This window comes from Rousettus aegyptiacus, unplaced genomic scaffold (assembly GCF_014176215.1).
Source record: "Rousettus aegyptiacus isolate mRouAeg1 unplaced genomic scaffold, mRouAeg1.p scaffold_m13_p_9, whole genome shotgun sequence".
Classification (NCBI taxonomy): domain Eukaryota; kingdom Metazoa; phylum Chordata; class Mammalia; order Chiroptera; family Pteropodidae; genus Rousettus; species Rousettus aegyptiacus.
Window position 1 is genome coordinate 1,900,199 of NW_023416312.1, and position 19,694 is coordinate 1,919,892.

The 19,694-nt window shown below is 38.7% G+C and overlaps 1 protein-coding gene and 1 long non-coding RNA gene across 12 annotated transcripts in view; one reads left to right on the top strand and one right to left on the bottom strand.

The window, feature by feature from the left end:
• The window catches only part of FRMPD4 (FERM and PDZ domain containing 4), a 455,926-nt gene that overhangs the window by 236,462 nt on the left and 199,770 nt on the right, over nt 1–19,694 (top strand). The window lies entirely within an intron of this gene.
• Nucleotides 12,946–19,694, bottom strand: part of LOC107497612 — a 130,239-nt gene continuing 123,490 nt past the window's right edge. For 6 of the 9 annotated variants that reach the window (XR_004952899.1, XR_004952894.1, XR_001593861.2 and 3 more), the window contains one exon: nt 13,869–17,212. This is a non-coding gene — a long non-coding RNA (uncharacterized LOC107497612). The other 3 variants (XR_004952897.1, XR_004952895.1, XR_004952893.1) reach the window with 3 other exon arrangements.

Here is a 19,694-nt window from a genome sequence, read left to right on the forward strand (position 1 = left end):
ACAGTTATTTAAAAACAGATTTTGCCAATAAGTATCCTTCGAAAAAGACTGAGGTCCCCATTTCTGGAAGGACTGTGGAGTTAAGATTTTCTAATGTGACAGCAGGAGGAACACATTATAGAAAAAACATAGTCCCTTTCGAATCATGTTGATCCTCAGTGCCCATGGATAAAATGGCTCACTGCCACTTAAGTGGTCCCACAACCTGTGACTGCCCTTGCTTAGAGGGGCCTGAGCGGTAGTCAGAACCGGCCCCCTCAACTTACCGATGAGTATTGGCAGTTGGCCACTGATAATCTGTGGCAATGGGTAAGAGATTATACAAAGAGAAGGCTGAGCCCTGAAATCAGTAACCTAATTTGAGCCAATATGGACAGCCTTGTTTTGCAAAAGGCCTTTTTATTCTTTCTCATCTTAGCTGCTGACCCTAAGGAGGTCCTCTGTGTACCGTCTTCCTTTCTATGCCTTCAGTAGGCCTTAGGAAAAAGCTCCAGTGCAAAGTATACTGACCCCACCTCATCGCAAACAAAACAAAAATGAAACAGAAATACCAGAAAGCAAGGAAAAGAAAAGAAGTGATGAAGGAACTCCATAGGCCCTTCCATAATCACAGATTGCTGGTCGTTTATGAGAAACTCTCCTTCCGTCTAACTGTTAATTTCACTTCCTCCGGAAGCCATCTCTCAGATTCTGGTCTTGTAATGGACGCTGGAATTTTGACTTACAAATAAATGTTTTCAATCCTATCTCTATTCCTTGGGATTCTTAGTTATAGAGTTTTGTGTATTTTTTCACTCTGTTAGAAACTTGGCTGTCACCAGCTGTATGACCTCGGTTGACTTACATGACTTCTCTGTGTCTCATCTCTCTGAAAATGAGTACAACAACAGTCCTTATGTTGTAGATCGGATGGTGAGGGTTAGCTAAATTAATATATGTAAAGTGTTCATGACAATGTCTAGCACATTATAATCATAATGTAAACATCAGCTATTATTATGATGTGTATACGTATAAACTCGCTTATATTTAAACACTTTAGAAATTAATTTTGTTTTGATGTAAAGGATAATTGGTTGCTGAAATGCTTCTCCAGTACTTTGTCGTTATATATTTAAAGAATGTCTTATCTCCTTAATATAAAATTCCATATTCATAATGAGCCCTTTTTATCTCCGAGTTTTATTCTCATCTTTCTCGCTCTGGCAAAAAAAAATATATAAAATCAAGCAATCGTAATTTTATGAGCTGAAATAAAGACTTAGACCAGTGCATATATATTTCTTTTTGGGTAGGCCAGTACTGTGTAACTACATTAAGAAGCTAAAGTACAGGATGAGTAGATAGATGAGTGATGAGGAAATGTAAGGATGGAGAAAAGCTACGATACTGAACAGTGCAGAAGTGAATGTAGTCAAATTGCCAGTTAGTCTCTTTGAGGCACTTAAAGGGGAAGATATATAGGAATGACGACACCAGTCTCCCTGGACATTGCCAAGGGCTTGCCAATCTCACGTGGTATCATCACCTCTAAGTTGATAATACTTGTCTTGTACGTGCCACATGGTGAAGGCTCTGTATATCCAGGCGCCGTCTCTAATGGAGGTTGTTCATACCAAAAACAGAATGGTTTTTGAGTCCTGTCTGGAAAAAGATACTACTTATTTTTCTTTCAATCAAATTGAAAAGTCTGACTGTACTAAAGCGCTTGCAACGTAAAACCAAAAGCTGTTACCTCTTTTCTTGTACCTTGTCTGCTCCCAGGAGGCAAATATATTTAACTCTGCTTATTTCTTTCTTTCTTAGGAGTATATTCTTAAGAATAATGATTAAATTGCTATATTTTTTGTTCATCCAAATGTAGACATTGTCTACGAACTTTTTATTATGACAGATTTTAATCACATTTTCACTTCTTGTTAAATCCATATAGATTGTTTTGATGATGATAATAATTATGTAAATCTTGTTCCCTGCTAAGCTAGGTATCATACAATGATTACATTTCCTTTCTTGAACGATTGTTTTGTTTTTATAATTGCTTTGTTTTGTTTTGTTCGTTTGTTTTTTCGCTATCTGAAAAAGTCTTGATAAAACCCAATAATTCTGTATAATACTCTCAACACAATTTTGCCCAGGTTCTAACATGTCTGAGGATTGATCAGTTTCATTTTTTTCCCTGAATTCCTTCAAGTTACAGCACTCTTGGGTGGCTTGTCCTTAGGCCTACTCAGGAGCTCACATCTTAAGATAGTTCTCATTTTGCCATCATCCTATACATTTCCTTTTTGTTCCTTCACTGGTGATGGAACTTCTGTTTCTCCTGAATGCCAGCTCATTTTTGCCTCTATTTACTCTTTCTTTATGATAGAGCACATCCTCTAGTACTTTGCTGAGAAATAGTGCATGGCTATATTTTATCTCTCTGAGGATTTAGTTACGAAGTATAAATTAGATCCTTCTTCAGTTTTACTCTTTTCTATTGAAGAACCTCCTGGCTTTCCATCAGGTGAGGAAGGATGGTTGGTTGACTACACTCCATGGGGATGCAGGCCCAGCTGAATAAAGCTCTTCCTACTGTTCAGTCATGTGCCCTTCTTCTAGCCTTTTGCCTCACCCCTCCGTCCATTGTGACCGGTGCCTCTGAGTCCTAACTTTTTGGAATTCTGAAGAGGTAAAATGCTCACTTCTACCATTAGCACCCCATTTCCTCAACCAAAGCACCTAGCTTTAACTTTTTTCCTTTCTGCTCAGTTCATTTGACTGACCTCCAATTGATTTTTGTAGTTTGGAGTATAGTTCCTTCAAAGTTGATGGAGATTGTCCTCTGTTTTTTTCTACTTATTGTTCGTACATATTTTTCAAAAGTATAGAGTGTCATGTCTCTCTTCTGCCACCTCGAAAGTACATACGACTCTGATGCCTTTTGTGTACTGTGATTCTAAGTTGATAATAGTTGTCTTGTGCCTGCCTTATTGGGGCAAATTACTGGAGTAGAGTGTAATGCAACAAAACTAAGAGTTATTCTTCTTACAATCTCATTTCCCATAATTCCATCATAATAATTTCTGTATTCTTTCCATAGCAAATCATTTACAATTCCCAAAAGTTGTTGTGTACTTTCACCACTCGACAAAACCCACACTGTGTGCAAGTTTTGAAAGAAGATACACATCTCCCAAGTTTCCTGTCTCGAGTGGCCTGACTCTTAGCAGTTAGCCCTGCCTTCCCTTTAATTCCATTGTTCATTTCTTCACATGTCAGTTTCCCAAGCTAGATGGAAAAGTCTTGAGGGAAAGATATCATCTTATTTATTTATTTATTTATTTATTCGTGAGTCCTTGAAGCCAAAATTTTGTATTTATTATAGGTGCTCAGTTAGTATATGTTCAGGGAATGGGTGAGCGATGTTTTCTTTGTATGATTACCCTCTAAAAGACTAATACAAGTCTTAGCGCCTAGTTTTGTGTCCTCTTCTGGCGCCAAGGCCAGCTTCACCAGTAGTCGGAACATGTTGCTCTAAATGACAAGGGTGAAAATAAGTTTGTTGCTGAGCCATCTTTTTGATTAATGAATTACCCTTTCGAGTTTCACATTTTTTTTTATGATATGGCCAGTCCTTTTACACTCATTCTTTCTTTTTCATCTTGAAATTTGTCAAGCTTTATTTTCTATCATCTCAGACATTTATAACTTTGTCTTTAAGAAAAAATGGCATTACTGATGTATTTTGTTAAATGAAAAACTTCCTCTGAAGCTTTTGACTGCTTATATTGGTTTTTCTGAAAAATATTTCCATAAGCTTTCAGGGTTCAGAGTATTTATATTCAAAATGTATAAAGAAATTCAGTTTTAGCCTTGAGTTACAAATCAAATTACATCTTAAAATTATATTTAAGAAAGCTATAACTTTCAGTTTTGGCTTTTAGGAACACATCTGAAATCCATTTATTCATTCATTTATACAAGCATTTAGTGAAAACCTACTATGTGCCTAGCAGTTTGGGGGGCTTTTGTAATGTATATATAATAAGATATGCTCTCTGCTTGAAGGATACTAGGAGGGACAAAATAGATAAAAAGCAAAATAGTGTGCATCCCATATGAATATGTAACTGTTCATGAGACCCGGGGAAAGGACACAAGCATGACATCTGATGGCATGAGAGGAAACAGGTGATCTTCTTTTCAACATCTTTTTGAATGGCCATGTGAATGTGAGTCTGTACAAGCAAGATCTCGATTCATACCCGTTGAATATTTGACTACCTACTATATGCGAAGTGAGATTCCCAATATTTAACACATACCTCAAAACTTAATAGCATGCATTAAGAATGCACTGACATATAACTAAAAGAGAATAAACCAAATAGTAAAACGGAAACATTTGAGAATTTCCCACCCATTTCTATTCCACATGAGATTTGGTGGTTACTCAAAGACCTGCCCAAACATTGGAGCGCACATGCCTTTTTCTCCTTACTCAGTGGTTCTTAAGTTTTAGCCTGTGTAAGAATTACTATGCACAGTTGTTATACCCCAAAGTACCTATAATAATCAGCGTGGTAGATAATTTTGACTATACTTTAGTTTTGTCTTATATACTGAATTTCTTCCTGGTGAGAAGCAATTGTTACTTGCTCATGTTCTGATCAGACCATTTAAAAGAATGGATTATTTGTGCCTAATCTGGTCTGACACTTTATGGTCTTGGAAAGCACTTCCTGCAGGTACTAGGATGGCGTAGACACACTCTCTTCAGCACCTCCCTTAGATGGGTCCTTGCAAGAGGCCTTTCCTGACCACTCTTTATAAAACAGAAACCCTACTTCCACTCTAGTACCTGCTAGACTCTTTATCCTTATCTGTAGCACCTAACATCTAACGTACCATATTTAGATTGCCCATTGTTATGTAACAAAATACCCTAAAACTTATCAACATTAAAAAACAAACATTTGTAATTACATGATCTCTGCGAGTCAAGAATCTCAACACATCTTAGCTTAGCCATCTGGCTCAGGGTCTCTCACAAAGCTGCTGTCAAGGTGTGGACCAAGGCTGCAGATGTCTCAAGGTTTAATTGGAGCAGGTGAAATTCTGCTTCCATGATCATTCATATGGCTGTTGTTGGACTGCTGGCCCAGGTCTTCTCTGGCTGTGGGCTAGAGGCTGCCTTCATTTCGTGCTACATCAGCCTCTCTGTAGCACAGCCTAAAACATGGCAGCCGCTTTCATCAAAGTGAGCAACCAAGATAACATGACAGAGTGCCAGCAAGATGGAAGCCACAATCATTTAAAACCTAATCTCAGAAGTGAAATCCCATCACTTTCATGGAATTCTATCATTAGAAGCAAGCCACACAGTCTAGTCCACATTGAGGGGTTGTGGATTATGTAAGGACTTGAAGCTTTATCCTATTGGAGATAGAGCTCATTGGGAGTCACCTTAGAAGGCTGCCTAGTAAATACCACGTATCTACTAGTTTATTTTCCATCTTCTCTGCTAATCAGAATATAAGCTTGAGGCGAGCTGGGATTTTGCCTGTTTTGTTCACTGCTGAATCTCCATGTGTCTAAAGTATAGTAGACATCCAATAGAAATTTATTGAATGTTTTCATTTCATAAGACGAAGGAGCTTTGAAAATGAATGTGAATCTAATTTTCTTGACATCCACATTAGAAAATCTCATCCTTCTTTCTTAAATGGATACTTATTATTAAACTCTTTGAGCTTTTTTTTTTTCTCATAGTATCCTCTTTTGTATTTCTACCTTTTGCTGCATAGAACTTATTACACTTCCCCATCATGCCCCATCCTGCCCCATTTCATTCCTGAGAGTACACACATGTAATTCCCTCTTTCAAAATTAAAATTCTCTTCTTCCCAATACAGTTAGAGGCCCATTCTCGATTCCTATATTAGTTATCTTTGAAACTTTAAATAATATGCTTAATCCTTTGCTTCTTATTTCACAAATGGAGTATCCCTTGATGCTTGACTTGACAATGTAAGGATCTTAATTTTCTTTCTCCTTAACATCTCATATCTCGCATTTCCTTCTATTAGTATAAGTTGTAGCATTATTTCTTTAGCTGATTTTGATGGACATATTGATTTTTTCAATTATAAATGTCAATTATTAGATGTTTTGACCATAATTCTGTTTATTTTTTCATAATACATTCTTCGAAATGATAATTCATAGTGAAAGGCTTTGCACAGTTTTAAAGGTTTTGAGACCTATTGGCAAACTGCTATGCAGAACAATTATATCTACGTGATCTCCTACCTACATTCTTTCTTGTTTATGATTTCCTAGCCATCATCAAATAATAACATCTTTATACGTTTTGTTAAATGAAAAACAGTATCACACAGTTATTTAATTCTAAATGAAGTTGCCTTATTTTAATATGTTTATAAGCTATTTGTATTTCTTCTTTTTTTTTTTAATCAACTCTTCAGTTCGTCATCATTCTTTTAATTGGAAGTATTAGTCATTTTCATTTTGGTTTGTAATGACTCTATGAGTAGTATCCCAAATAGTCCTTTAATGCTTTATGGGTTAACTTTTGAGCTATCACAGTTGTCAGTAACAAAACCAGTGTTGACGAGCTAGCTAAGGTTCCAGGAGCAAGGAAGAAGTTTATTATCTTAGAGCTAGTTTTCGTCAATGAAATCATGGGCAGAACAGAATAGTGTAGAGCAAAAAGCAATCTGTTTCTGCTGGCGTGGAAAGGAGATTAAGCTATAAACACAGCCTGGAGATTGTCATCTCCTCTGCCCCATGGACACATTGCTGCCCTGGGGTACAAATGACTTCTTCGGATCTGAAAATGTGGAGACTGAATTGGCCTCTTGCTACTGGGGAGATATTACTCTCCAGAAATTGACCAAAATTTACAGCTGCATCTTCTGAGTTAACTAATCAAAACGGAGCGAGCAGGTTGTAGAATTTGGAGGTGAGTTAGATGTATCCAGGAGTGGATTCAGGCCTGAAGATATTAAATACAATGAAAAATCTGGATAGAACGCAAATGGTGCAAAAAGATATAAATTTAATTCTATCAACAATATTTTCTGAGAACTTACTATGTTTAGATTACAAAAGGCCATAAAGGTACGACTTGCTTCCTGTCCCCAAATAGCTTACAGTCTATTCGGAAAGAGGACAGATACTTCAAAAGTTAAGCAACGATAAACGGTCTTAGCAACAGCATAAAGGACCACCTGGCAATACATCTTTGAGTGTAAACTTTGCTACATCAGCCTAAACAGAAGTTCAGAGAAGCGGAGAGATGAGTGGCCTGAGAAAGCAGGGCTGTATTTGTGAACAAAGCAAAACCTCCGCTGAGTTTTCAGGAGGAAGATGACTTGATAGGTGGAGAGAAGAAGGGCGAGGGCCTTCCTAGTCAGCAGCGTAGTGTAAATTTATTTAAAAGCTTGGAGGTTAGACAGCGCAAGGTGTGTTCAGGAGTTGACAAGCTTCACATGCTAAGGGGAGAAAATTTCAGAGAGTGTGGTTGATGGGCAAGCCATGCAGAGAAGCTCTCAAGTTCATGGTGGAACTCTGCTCTCCAGGCCCTTGTCTTCACCAGCATCATTTCCACACAGCTGTGTTTCCTAATGGGTATGCTTTAATTTATATGAACTAAATTTTTTTTAAAGGCCCCATGAGAAATTGCTGTTTAGGGACTCCCTGTGGTGAATACTGAACACTCATTGTATCGGGAGGATAATTTTGTCAAATTAGAAGTTCTAGAGATAGATATAAAGATTGTAGTATTGACCCAATCCAGTGGTTACAACCCTGTTCCTCTGTGATGGTCTCAGCTCTGCTCTACTCAGTGTAGGTTTCATCCCCACTCTGACATCAAGATGGCGGTCCAGTCCTGTCCACAAATCTGCCAGAAAAGGTCAAAGAAAATAATGCATTGCTGCCTTTAACTCTTTGGTAGTGAGATCCTTCTAGAAGCTCCCAGGACACTTCTCCATTCTTCTTGACCCAAATGACATCATACGTCCTTTCCTGAAGCAGCCTGTGTTGGGTTGGGAATTCCACACCCAGATTGGCTTAGACCTGGCTTCTGAAACTCATGCCTACAGAGTGATGAGATGGGCTTGACCAGTCTATACCAGTCAGGACCACATATGGTGCAAGGATGGGTCCCCAAGGCGCACGGTGGCTACACAGTGGAGGAGGGATGGAGTAGAAGTTGGGGAAAATCACAAGGTCCAGGTACACACTTTAATCATGGTACGAATATGAAACTCTATATACAAACTTCACTTTTTAAAAACTGCCATCGCTATTCTTGCAAATTTACCCACCCTCGTTAATTTTAAGATTTTTTTAGCCAAATGCCAGCCAAAGTCTGTTTTGAATGGGGATTTGGTAAAAATAACTGAGAAAAACTGACCTCTTCACAGAGTTCATCCTTCCTACCCTGGAACATAGTGTTCTGTTGGCATCTTTTTACTTGTTAACATCTTATGCTTTTCCTCATATCTGGTTCCTCATAAATGTTTTCTTCATAACATGAAATTTTTATTAGATTTATGCCAAGATATTTTAGTTTTTCTTACTATTGGAAATGGAATCTATTTTTCTGTTACATATTCTAGCTTGCTAGAATGTGGATTTTGATATCTTTTCAATTGTTATATGTTCGTCTTGTCATTAGTCACATGCTGACATCTCATATAAATTCTAATTATTTATTGATGAGCTCGACTAGTATATTATCTTTGAATAATGCCAATAGTGTTCTTTCTTTTATGATCCTAAAACCTTTTACTAATTTACTAATTTTTTAAATCAGTTTTTTAGCTGGAGTCCCTAGTAGAGTGTTGCATATCTGTTATATGTATGCTAACAACAGATACTTTTATTTCCAGATTTTCATTGGAATACATCTTAAAATTAACTACTAAATAGGTTATTTTCTGTACATTTTAAGTAGACACTTTTTTATTGACTCAGGAATTTTCCTTTTTTCTTAGTTTGCTATAAATTATTTTATGATTAGATGTTAAATTATAGTCAATACTCTTTCTGCCTAATTAAGATTATTTTTATATTTGAATTCATAAATAAGTTTGGTCTTTTTTTCTTATGTTATTTTTCCTTGCTTTTGGTTTCATAGTTACACTAGCCTCTTGAAACAAGTTGACAGGCTGGCATCTTTTGACGGAAAGTAAAGTATTTATTGAAAGATAGGAATTGTTTTAGTCAAAGTATGCTTAAAGTCTTCAGTAACATCGTTAGACTTATGGAAGTTTGGAAGGACGTGTTCTACTGGTTCAATGGCTTTTATGTTCAATCGTCTATTAAGGTTTTCAGATATTTTATTTCTTTGTAGAATTTTACTAGGTTTTACATAATTATTGGCTCTAAATTATATATAGTGTTCTTATGATTTCTGAAATCACTACAGCATCTAAAGTATACCTGTCACTTTTAATATTATTATTCTTGCCTTGTCTTTTTTTCCCTCTTTCTAAAGGTTTATTTTTTTCGTTACAAATAAATTCATTGACCCAACGTTAGTTTTATTGAACAACTGTGGTTTGTTTGGTTATTTTTTTCCCACTTGAAATTCTTTGATCATTTTTTTCATCTTGATTCTTTTGGTACTTTAACTTTTGTGAGTTGATCACTTTATTTTTATTTTCTTTTTATTTGTTTTTAACGAAAATAAAGTACTGCTTTAGTTCATTTCACAATTTTGATATGGACTGGCTTTCATTAAAATTTAGTCCTAAATATTATATTTATTTTTCTTCTTTAACCATGAGTGATTTAGACATACATTTTGGTTCAAACATCTGGGACTTGAAGTCTTTTTATTTCTATTTGTAATGGGTATGAAATCAGATCTTTAAAATTAAGAAATAATTTTCTCCTAATACACTGATGCTGTTTTTTAGAAAATTTGAATATCTGTCTTTTAATAGGTGAGTTTAACTGATTTATATTTATTAGGGCTGTTGAATCATTTAGACTTAATTCTTGTATCTTCTTTCTCTCTTAATTTTTCTGTTTTATATTTTCTGACTTTTGTTAAGTTGATTGAATTTGTTTTCTACTTCTTGGAAGTTACACATCCATATTTATTATTTTTTTGCTCACCTTTTTAATAATTAACAAGCACACTAATATCTTTCTTGCAAAATCTAAAGTTAGTTAACCTTTGCCCTCCCATGGGAGCCAATTTACCTTTCCTGTATTTTCCCATCCTGGAACCTACCTCCAAGCCCTAATGTAGTATTGCTTGAACTCTCGGATTTTCATTCCAGCTTATGATTACACCCACCCCCCATCCTAGCCCCGCCACACACACATTCTTTTCCAGACAGTGACTATTTTGATTGAGCCACTCATTTTCTTTTATTCTTTCTTCTCCCTGGCTGTCTTTCTCATTTCTTGCCTTTTTCATTTATTCTGGCTTTGCTGGCATGAGTCTTGACTTATCCCCCCCAGTTGTGGTTTATCGGTGGCAACTTTCTGAGTTGTAGTGTGTCCAAAATATCTTTATTTCACTTTCACTTTTGGATGATGCTTTGGTGTCTTAGGATTTTTTTCCCCCCCAAAAAAACTGTCTCAGTGTTACTCATCCCTTCAAGAGTTTCACTTCATTGTTTTCTGGCATTTACTGCTGTGATAGGAAATGTGATATTGGTCCATCTCCATCTATGTCCCATAGGTAATCTGTCTTTGCGTCTTTTCCTTTCATGATGCTCTTGTTACACTTGGTTCTCTGAAGTTTTGCTATATAAAGTTTTGAGACTCAAGTGAATCTTTTCTGCAAGTTTATAAATTTTAGTTTTCACCAAGGGTTCACTGAGAAACAGGTCATATTATGCATTCAGAGTCCCTTGCGTACTTGTAATTTCAAAATAGAATCAAGTGTTATTTTGTGGGTTCTGTTCAGGATCCAAGATCAAAATTTATTAGTGAAAAACAGTGGATACTTACATGCATCTTTTACCTAAACTATAAGGGGAGAAGTTGATAAATCAGTCCTGCTTGTCGCCTTGGAGATTTCTTATCTTTTGATTTGCCATTCCTAAAAAGAATAAAAGCGTTTTGGATTATATTCAGTTATATTATTTAACACCTGAGTATGTCAGCAAACCAATCCAGAAAAGATTTTCAAATGACCTTATGAGGGAAATATTCCTACTGTTTTAATAAAGCTATAAAAAAATTGGTTGAAGCAGACACAGCACACAAAGACTTTATGAAATTAGAAATCTAAGAGCAGAATATTAATGAAGTACCCTTACTTTCTCTATCATCTTTCATGCAGTTTGGGATTGGATATAGAATTGTTCCACCTCCTTGGACCATTAATACAATTTGGACGATACTATATTCACAGAGCTATATGGCTATCATTCGTAATAACAACATGGAGAATATATAGCTATTATTAGTCGAGAGCTTCAGGAACTCTTTCTGTAAGAGAAGTTACATTAAGCCGGACAGTTTGGGTTTAATCTAGCGCTTCACACAGAGCCTCGTAAGTCATTGGTGCTCAGTACATATTTGCTTAATGATTCAGTGACAAAACTTGGGATTCTGACACCACACCCAAGGCAATTTCTACTTCCATTGCTGATTTTAGTTATGTGGAATTATAGAACCATTATGGAGCGGGCAAGACACAGAACTGTTCAGAATATGGGGATTTTTCTACACAGAAGGTGAAGAGGAACTCTGTGAGGTAGAAATCATTTTTCCCATTGTATATGCAAGGGAAGCAAGACTTGGTGTTGGGAGACCATTCCCTGCGGGCCTCTCACATGTCTGCGTTTTACGAGCAGAGTCACTGACAGCCTTTTTTTTGAACTCTCTCGACAAGGATGTTTGTACAGTGAACAGACTCAGACGGCAGTGACAGCGACTCCATCCAGAGCAAAGGTTTGTTTATTGTCCGATATCATGAAGATAAGATCTCTCTCCAGGACAAAGATCATGCAGGCTCTATTATCAATTGTGAAGTAGCCAGGTCCCCTAAGTTCAGGTCCCTGTCTCATAACCTAGTGTGTTTAAGTGTCACCTGCCCCTCGCTGTGTCCGACAATAGGAATTAGGGCTCTGGAACTGGCACAAATGCCAATACGCTGGCCGTTGTGATTCCTATAAGTAGTAAATTCCTTTTTCTTTGACCCAGGTATCTCGTGTCATCTGCAAACAAACATGACACTATAGCAGACTAACTTGTTAGCTGGCAAATAGAGTCAAATCTGAGACCTTTTACAGTTCTTGAAACTTAGCAAGACTCGGTACTTTCTAGCCGCGAAGTAGTGGGGTTTAAACCCATATGTAAAGGACCTCAGAAGCCGAGCATCCAGTCTCCTCTGTGTACTGTTTCCGATGGAAACAGATATAAATAACCTCAGCAGGAGCCCGTGGTGCAACTATAACTGTTTTATTATTACATTCTGAACTCATGAAGTCCCGAGCTCAGTTCATTTTTTTCTCTATTATAACCCTTGAAATTATATCCAGCCTTATTGAAAGGCAAAGGAAATGGGTCACTTATACTGTAGGAGGGTCAGGAGAAGGTCACCCATCAGCAGATGAGATATTTCCAATGGGAACAATTCTCATATTCCTATAAAGCCATTGTTTGTTAAAATGCCACATTCTGAGTTAGTTCAACGCACCAAATTGCTATTGGCCATTGGAACCTTAGTTTGAATTAGTTTGGTAATTTTGCTTTTCCAACAGGGAAGGTGAAAAGTGCAGAGTTCTAAGAAATTGAGATAAAACAAAACAGTAAAAAGGTCCATGTATGAGTCAGAAAACTGAAAACTCCTGTATGACCTTTGAAAAGTCACTGGAGTATACTTCAATTAAGAAAAAAAGAGCTTTATATTCCAGATTGAAAATTAGAAGAAAAAAAAAAGTCACTAGACTTCTTCCAACTTTAGTTTTTTCATCTGTAAAATGCGCATGGTTACCTCGGCGGGTTGCTGTGAGCATGTGACATACTAAATAATCTGTCGTGTATCTGAAATTCAATCTGGAATGTGAGGAACATTCCACAGATGTGTCTCAACCAGTGGCAGAGTAGCTGGGCTTTGATATTCCCTGTGCCTCTCAGTTATTGGCCAAGGGGCACTTGTGGCTCTCTGCAGTAATTGGCAAAGCTTGCTCCTAGGGCATCTCTGCAGAGATCCATAGGTACAGACCACTGAGAAGGAAAGCACGCAGTGGGGGCAGGTGAGAGGGTAGTCAACAGAATCCACAAGGAAGTGAGCAAAGGAAACATTAGAAGAACGTCATCACTGCAGAATACTACGAGTGGCTGATTTCAACAGATCGAGGGGTGATGGCAGATAGGACTCTGTTAAGAAATTGTCTTAGGTCATTTGGGCTGCTATAACAGTACCATGGACTAGGTGGCTTATAAACAATAAAATATTTCTCACAATTCTGCAGGCTGGAAGTCCAAGATGAAGGTGCCGTCAGATTCAGTGTCTGGTGACGGCCCACCTCCTGATTCATAGATGGCCATCTTCTAGCTGTTTCCTCGCATGGTGGAAGGTGCAAGAGAGCTCTCTGGGGTCTCTTATAAGGGCGCTAATCCCGTTCATGAGCGCTCCACCTCCCAAAGGCCTCATCCTCTAATACCATCTCATCAGGGTTCAAATTTCTACATGTGAATCGGTGTGCGTGGGTAGCACAGATATCAGTTCATAACAGAAATCAAAGAGATAGAAGACCCTATCCCCCACCCCCAAATAAGTATCAGTTCTTCTTATAGTTGTTTTCTAGATCCTGTCACTCATTTAGGACATTCGGTGGTTATCTCCTCTCCATTTTATTTGTGTGTATCTGCAAATAATAATAATAATAATAATAATGAGCTTTCCGTGGATCCAGAGAGAAAGCAGCCCCTACAGAACAGCCCCCTCCCACTGTGTCGTTGAAAGCCCAGCTGGAGGCAACTGTAAACATACAATGGCCAGTCCTCGCGGGGTAGCTCATGGGGGAAGCGCAGGGCATAATTTGTAAGTCCATGAAGTGCTGCATGGCTTTGTCTGCGAAATCTTGGAGATAAGTTGAATGGCCTTAAACTGATGCCCAAATTGCACATTTAAAAACCCCATAATTTAGAGGAAGTCTCCGCAGGAGGCTGTGTGCTCTGCTCAGCCTGTAAAAGTCCAAATATTAAAATTAAAAATAGCTAAATACACAAGTGGAGAAGAAAATGTCTGTTGAAATTATCATTTGTTTCATTTGTTTGTTTGCCTTTTGCCCCTTCTTTCTCCTTCAAGTAATACACTACAAAAGGATCATCTAATGTCACGCTCTCTTCCCTCACTGGAGCATGAGACTCCCAGGATGCAAAATGATAGGCTGGTCAGGCGGGGCTTTCTGCCATGGCCTTGTGCATTATTTAGAGGTGAAAAGGAGCAAACTGAGAGAAGCTAGGGGAAAAGGAAAAGAGTGTGTGGCAAGGCACATAGGAGATTTATTTTTGAAAACTGAGCATTTGGGAAAAGAACTGGAATAAATTATTGAACATGGTCTCTTAACTCATTGGAGAACTATTATGTCAGCTACCAAGTTCTAAGGCTGTCACCACGATGACGACAAGGCTTTAATTGTTAAGACCTTCCCCCACTCGTCTCCAAGAAGTTCCATCTAAGAAGATGATGGTTTTAATGAAAACATAGATTTGGAGACTTGACACGGGTAGGTGACGTTACTCATGAAAATAGTTTGGGAATGTATAGCTCCCTAGTGCCTTTGGCCACAAGAATTTGGATGGTTCGGATGTCGCCAGGCACAGTGTAATGAGCTCCTTCCAGGGAGGCATGGCTCCTAGAGCAAGCTTTCCGACCAGTGTGCCAAAAATGGAATATAGGCAGGGTGGCTATAAGTCACAGTGTGCTTCCCAGTCCTGGTTCCTGCCTATAATCTCAGAATAATTATTAATAGTTGTTCATTTTGAGCAGTGTCGTTATAAACACTGCCATGAAGACAGCTGGGCCTTTATGTGGATGAGGAATCCAGGGGACAGAGAGCCAACATGGTGGATACAAATAATGAAGCCATAATGTCCCTGTGGATTTGACAAGTTCAAGTCTGTGCCGCTCCTGTGAATTCTGTCTAAGTCGTGACTGTCAAAAAGTAGAAATGACACAAATGTCCATGAACCGATGAATAGAGAAACAAAAAAAGGTGGTCTGTTCCTGGAATGGAATAGTATTCACCCCTGAAAAAGAATGAAATACTGGTAAATGCTGCAACATGTGTGAACCTGGAACATGTTTCAAAAGAAGCTAATCGCAAAAGACCACAAATTGTATTTTATTTATCCGAAATATCCAGAATAGGCAATCCCATAGAGACAGAAAGTGGTTTCCATGGGCTACAGGGAAAGGGGAATGGGGAATGACTGTTAGTAGGTACAGGGCTATTTTGGGGGTAACGATAATGTCATAAAAAATAGAACATGGTGATAATTGCACAACTCTTAATGTACTAAAAACCACCGAGTCGTACACTCTAAAAGGGTAATTGTGTAGTATGTAAATGATATCTCAATATATCTGTAATTAAACATATACGTCTAATGCAAGCCACATAGATAATTCTAAATTTTCGAACAGGCACTTTAAGAAAGGTATAAGAAAGAGGTATAAATATGAATAACACATTTTATTTAACCCAGTATTTCCAAAAGATCATCTTAACATCTATCAATATTTTTTAAATTATTGAAATATTTTACATTCTTTTTATTGCACTAAGGGCTCTAAAACCCCAGTGATTTTATAGTTACGGCACATCTCAATTCAGACAGGCCACATTTCAAAGACTCAAATGCTATGAGGGACTCGTGGCTACCACAGCAGACAGTATGAGTCTAGGTAAGGATCAGCAGAAGTAGAAGCAGCAGGAAGTGTGCTTTAGGTGGGTTTTGATAATCCTTAGGGCCAGGGTGTTTGCATTTTCTAGCACTATCCGTTATGTCTCCGAAGTCAACATGGGATTCGGATATGTTTGATTTTTTGAGAAGAACAATCCAACAGCTACTAAGTTGACCCCTCTCACCATGGGCATTTCGGCCTCCCGAATAAGTGTGTCCCATCCATCCGGTGAGTTAGCCTTCCTTGAAAAACTTCAACTTCTGCATCATTTGTATCATTTGTCTGTTTTCTAAAAATTGGCCTCATGCTCATCTTGACACTTCTAACTTAACTGGAAATCCCATGATTTATCAAGTTCTAATTTCATGTCCATCTGGAAGGTTCAGTGCCCATCAGATCTCAACAGCATGGTGTATAATGTACCAAATTTCCCTCTATATAATTCTGTCCATCCCCTATTTTTACAGAAGCAAGATTTTTATTATCCTGTGGGTGGCCTTGGGGGTTATTCATGAAGTAGAGATTGTGAAAAAAAAAAAAATTACCTGTGAGGAATAAGCTCATCTCTTTTCTAAAACTGAGGTTTTCTGAGGACAGGAAAAATAAGAAGTTTCTGCAAGGAAAACAGAATTATGCCTCTCATCAGTTTTGGTGACTGTCTTTGTATTGACAACTGGGAATAAAGAGGTAGTAAGCTTTGTGCAGAAAGGACCATAAACAATAGCCGTGAAGACATTTTCTTAAGTGGATGAGCAAAGACTGACCTTTGCTACTTACTCCAAAAATGGGGAGACAATGCCTGTTTATTTTTGCTTTGGTGCTTGACAGTGAAGTCGTTGGGACATAAGGACAGGGGGTTAATCTCTTCCTTCTGTTCATTTTTCATTCATTCTAGGAGCAGCTACCCTGGCCTGAGTTTGACTCAGCAAGTTATGGCAATAAGGCTCCTGTTTTCTGTCCCTCGGGAGCTTCTGTTTACCTGTGTCTGAGACCTTGGGTTGGCTGGTTCCAGTGCTTTCACAGTGGGTGAGGTGTGGTTGGCCAGTTCCTCTTATAATGACCATTGCATTAGTCATCATGAAAGTCCATGTAGTGCAGTGGTTCTCTAAGAGTGATCTCTGGGAGGGCATGGTCAGCATCACCTGGGAACTTGGTAGAAATGAAAAATTTGGGCCCCACGCCAGATCTATTGGATCAGAAAATGTGTTTTAACAAGACTTCCAAGAGATAGAAATGCACGCCAACATTCGCGAACTCTGATGTCGAATAGTTGATACTGTGGTGATCTTCTTTCCTGCTCCTCTTGAGGGACTTTGAAAATAAATAGGAAAAAGAATAATGGAGAAACTCTAGTTGAATGAAGTTCCAATAGCAGAAGTAGAGAAAATACATGAAAATGTGGATTTGAGAATAATCATTTGTCGAAAGCCTATGGCATGTAAGATACTCTTCCAGCACCTTTCACATGCATTCTCTCTAGTCTTAACAACAAATCTGAAAGGCTGGCAGTATATATCCATTTGTATCTCTATTTTATGGCTGAAGAGATTGTTATTCAAAGAGGTTAAGTAATGGGCCCAGCATCAATAGCAGGTCTGTTTGCTTGGAGAGCTGGGAGAGCCAGAGAGGTGTGGCTAGCGAGCTGTTACCCTGAGCCCAGTGATTGGTGGTGTTATTCTCTATTCTCTCCTGTTATGAAAATTGTTTGATGACTGCTGTGGCATTTCCTGCTCTCTTTTCCAAGAGTAGATGTAAGATATGCCTCAAGGATTTTCTAATTGTAGCATGTAGAACAAGCGTGGACAAATCTCATGTGTTCCTGAGTTTGATGGCAACTCTTGTTTGAAACATGTAAATGAGATGTGCTTTGTTAGAAGGTTCTTCAGTGGAATGGGATTTTTATTTACTGTTAATATGATGTGGGTGTGTGTGCTCAAGGATTGGGGGAGAGGGAGAGGGAGGGAGAGAGAAAGAGGGAGAGAGATAGAGGGAGAGAGACAGAGACAGAGAGAGAAATAAATTATAAGTTCTGTTACTCTCAGGATCTGGGTGGGGAACCGAGGTATCTGTCTAGACTAGTAGCTTTAGTCTATTTTCATTAAGAGCCACAGCTAAAAATACATTTTACAACACATTTCAGGACATACATAAATATACGTATGTATTTATAAAAGAATCGAAATTGAAAAAAAAAATACTTGTTGTTGGTATGTGTGAGAAACTCTAATATTTGCTATTTTATTCTGTTTTTAAAATGCTAGCCACTACCCACTAAAATGATTTTGCATTCCTCTAATCAGTGGCTACAGATGGTGACAATATTGAAATGTTAAAAACCACTGTCTACAGCACACATTCTGAGCCGATCTGAAGAGCTTCGAGTGCCTGGAATTAGGGAATGAACATTCTTCAGATGGGAAAAAAGATTGTCAATAAGGGTGAAACTGATAGGAAAAAAATGGCGTCCAGATCCCAAATCTAAGGTTTGGGCTTCTGAACTTCAACACGATAGGCAGTTAGCAGATGTCCAGGTGTGTCCTTCCCAGAAGTGGCTCTGCCCCTTTTAGGGACCCTTGGAAATACCCGTTGGCCTGATGTGGCTGCCACCATGACAGGGAACAACACTGGTGTCGGTGATCAGAGGGCAGGGACAGTGACTGAGGGGAGGAGCCCGGGGCAGTCTGGCACTGCAGCGTGTTTCCCGCCCTACAAGCCCATGGCGGGAGAAATGCTGGACAGTGCTCTTGGCCACCAACCCAGCCTGCGCCCCTTGGGGCATGGGACATTGGGCAAACAGCCAAAGGCTAGATCGAAAGGAGTCTCTGTGTAGGTGCATGTCGTTTACAGTTACTAAGTTAACGCCCCGTTCCTAAATCACCGATGGAAAGGAAAGCCAGGCAGAGCTCGGCCAGGATGACCGGGAGCATCTCTCGGCCTTGGCGCCATTGACGTTTTGCAGCCAGATAATTATTTGTTCTGGGGAGCTGCCTTGTGCGCTTGTAGGATGGTTCGCAGGATCCCTGACCTTGAATCTAGATGTCAGTAGCACAGCCCTCCACTCGCCAGTTGTGACAACCAAAGACATTTCTAGGTATAGCTAAGCATGCCCTATAGGCCAAAGTCACCCCGATTGAGAACTAGTGGTCTATGTCAATGAAGAGTGGCCTTAGATGACTTAAAATGAATTGCAAGTAAGAAGAGGAAGTCCACAAGCAGCACGCCTGAGACAAGCTTGTCCCCTTCTGCAACCTGGCTGAGTCACTCAGGGTTCCACCATGATAAAGTACCAAGTGTGGGAACCTTTTCTTTCTTGCCCCGAGAATCACATTTCCTGCACCTTCTGTGATGAACTGCTTAAGTCAACAACATTTAAAATGATGGTTAAAGGAGAAAGTCAGATCTATGTCTGCTGTTAGCTGAAATTCAGATGGAACCAGTGCCGCAGTGTTTTACAGTCTCTTTCGGGGTGACGAGGTGGTACATCTACTTCTCACACTCCTGAATGTTGAGTGGTTAGCCAATCATTTTACAGCCTCCCTCCATCATAGATCCGGGCCCCGTTCTGTTTACTAACGTGCGCAATGAATATGTAAATTGCAGTCTGCACAGATCCCTCATAAAGCAACATACTTATAAAAATAAGCATCCTCTCTCTGCTAAGTTCCCTTAATTTTCACCGTTTCCTTTCTATTTTATTTCATCAAACTATATGTAGTATAACCTTTAAATGGCTGCCTTTCAATACATGGCAATCCTCTCAACAAGAATCTCAATTTCAACTTTTCTGCAAAAC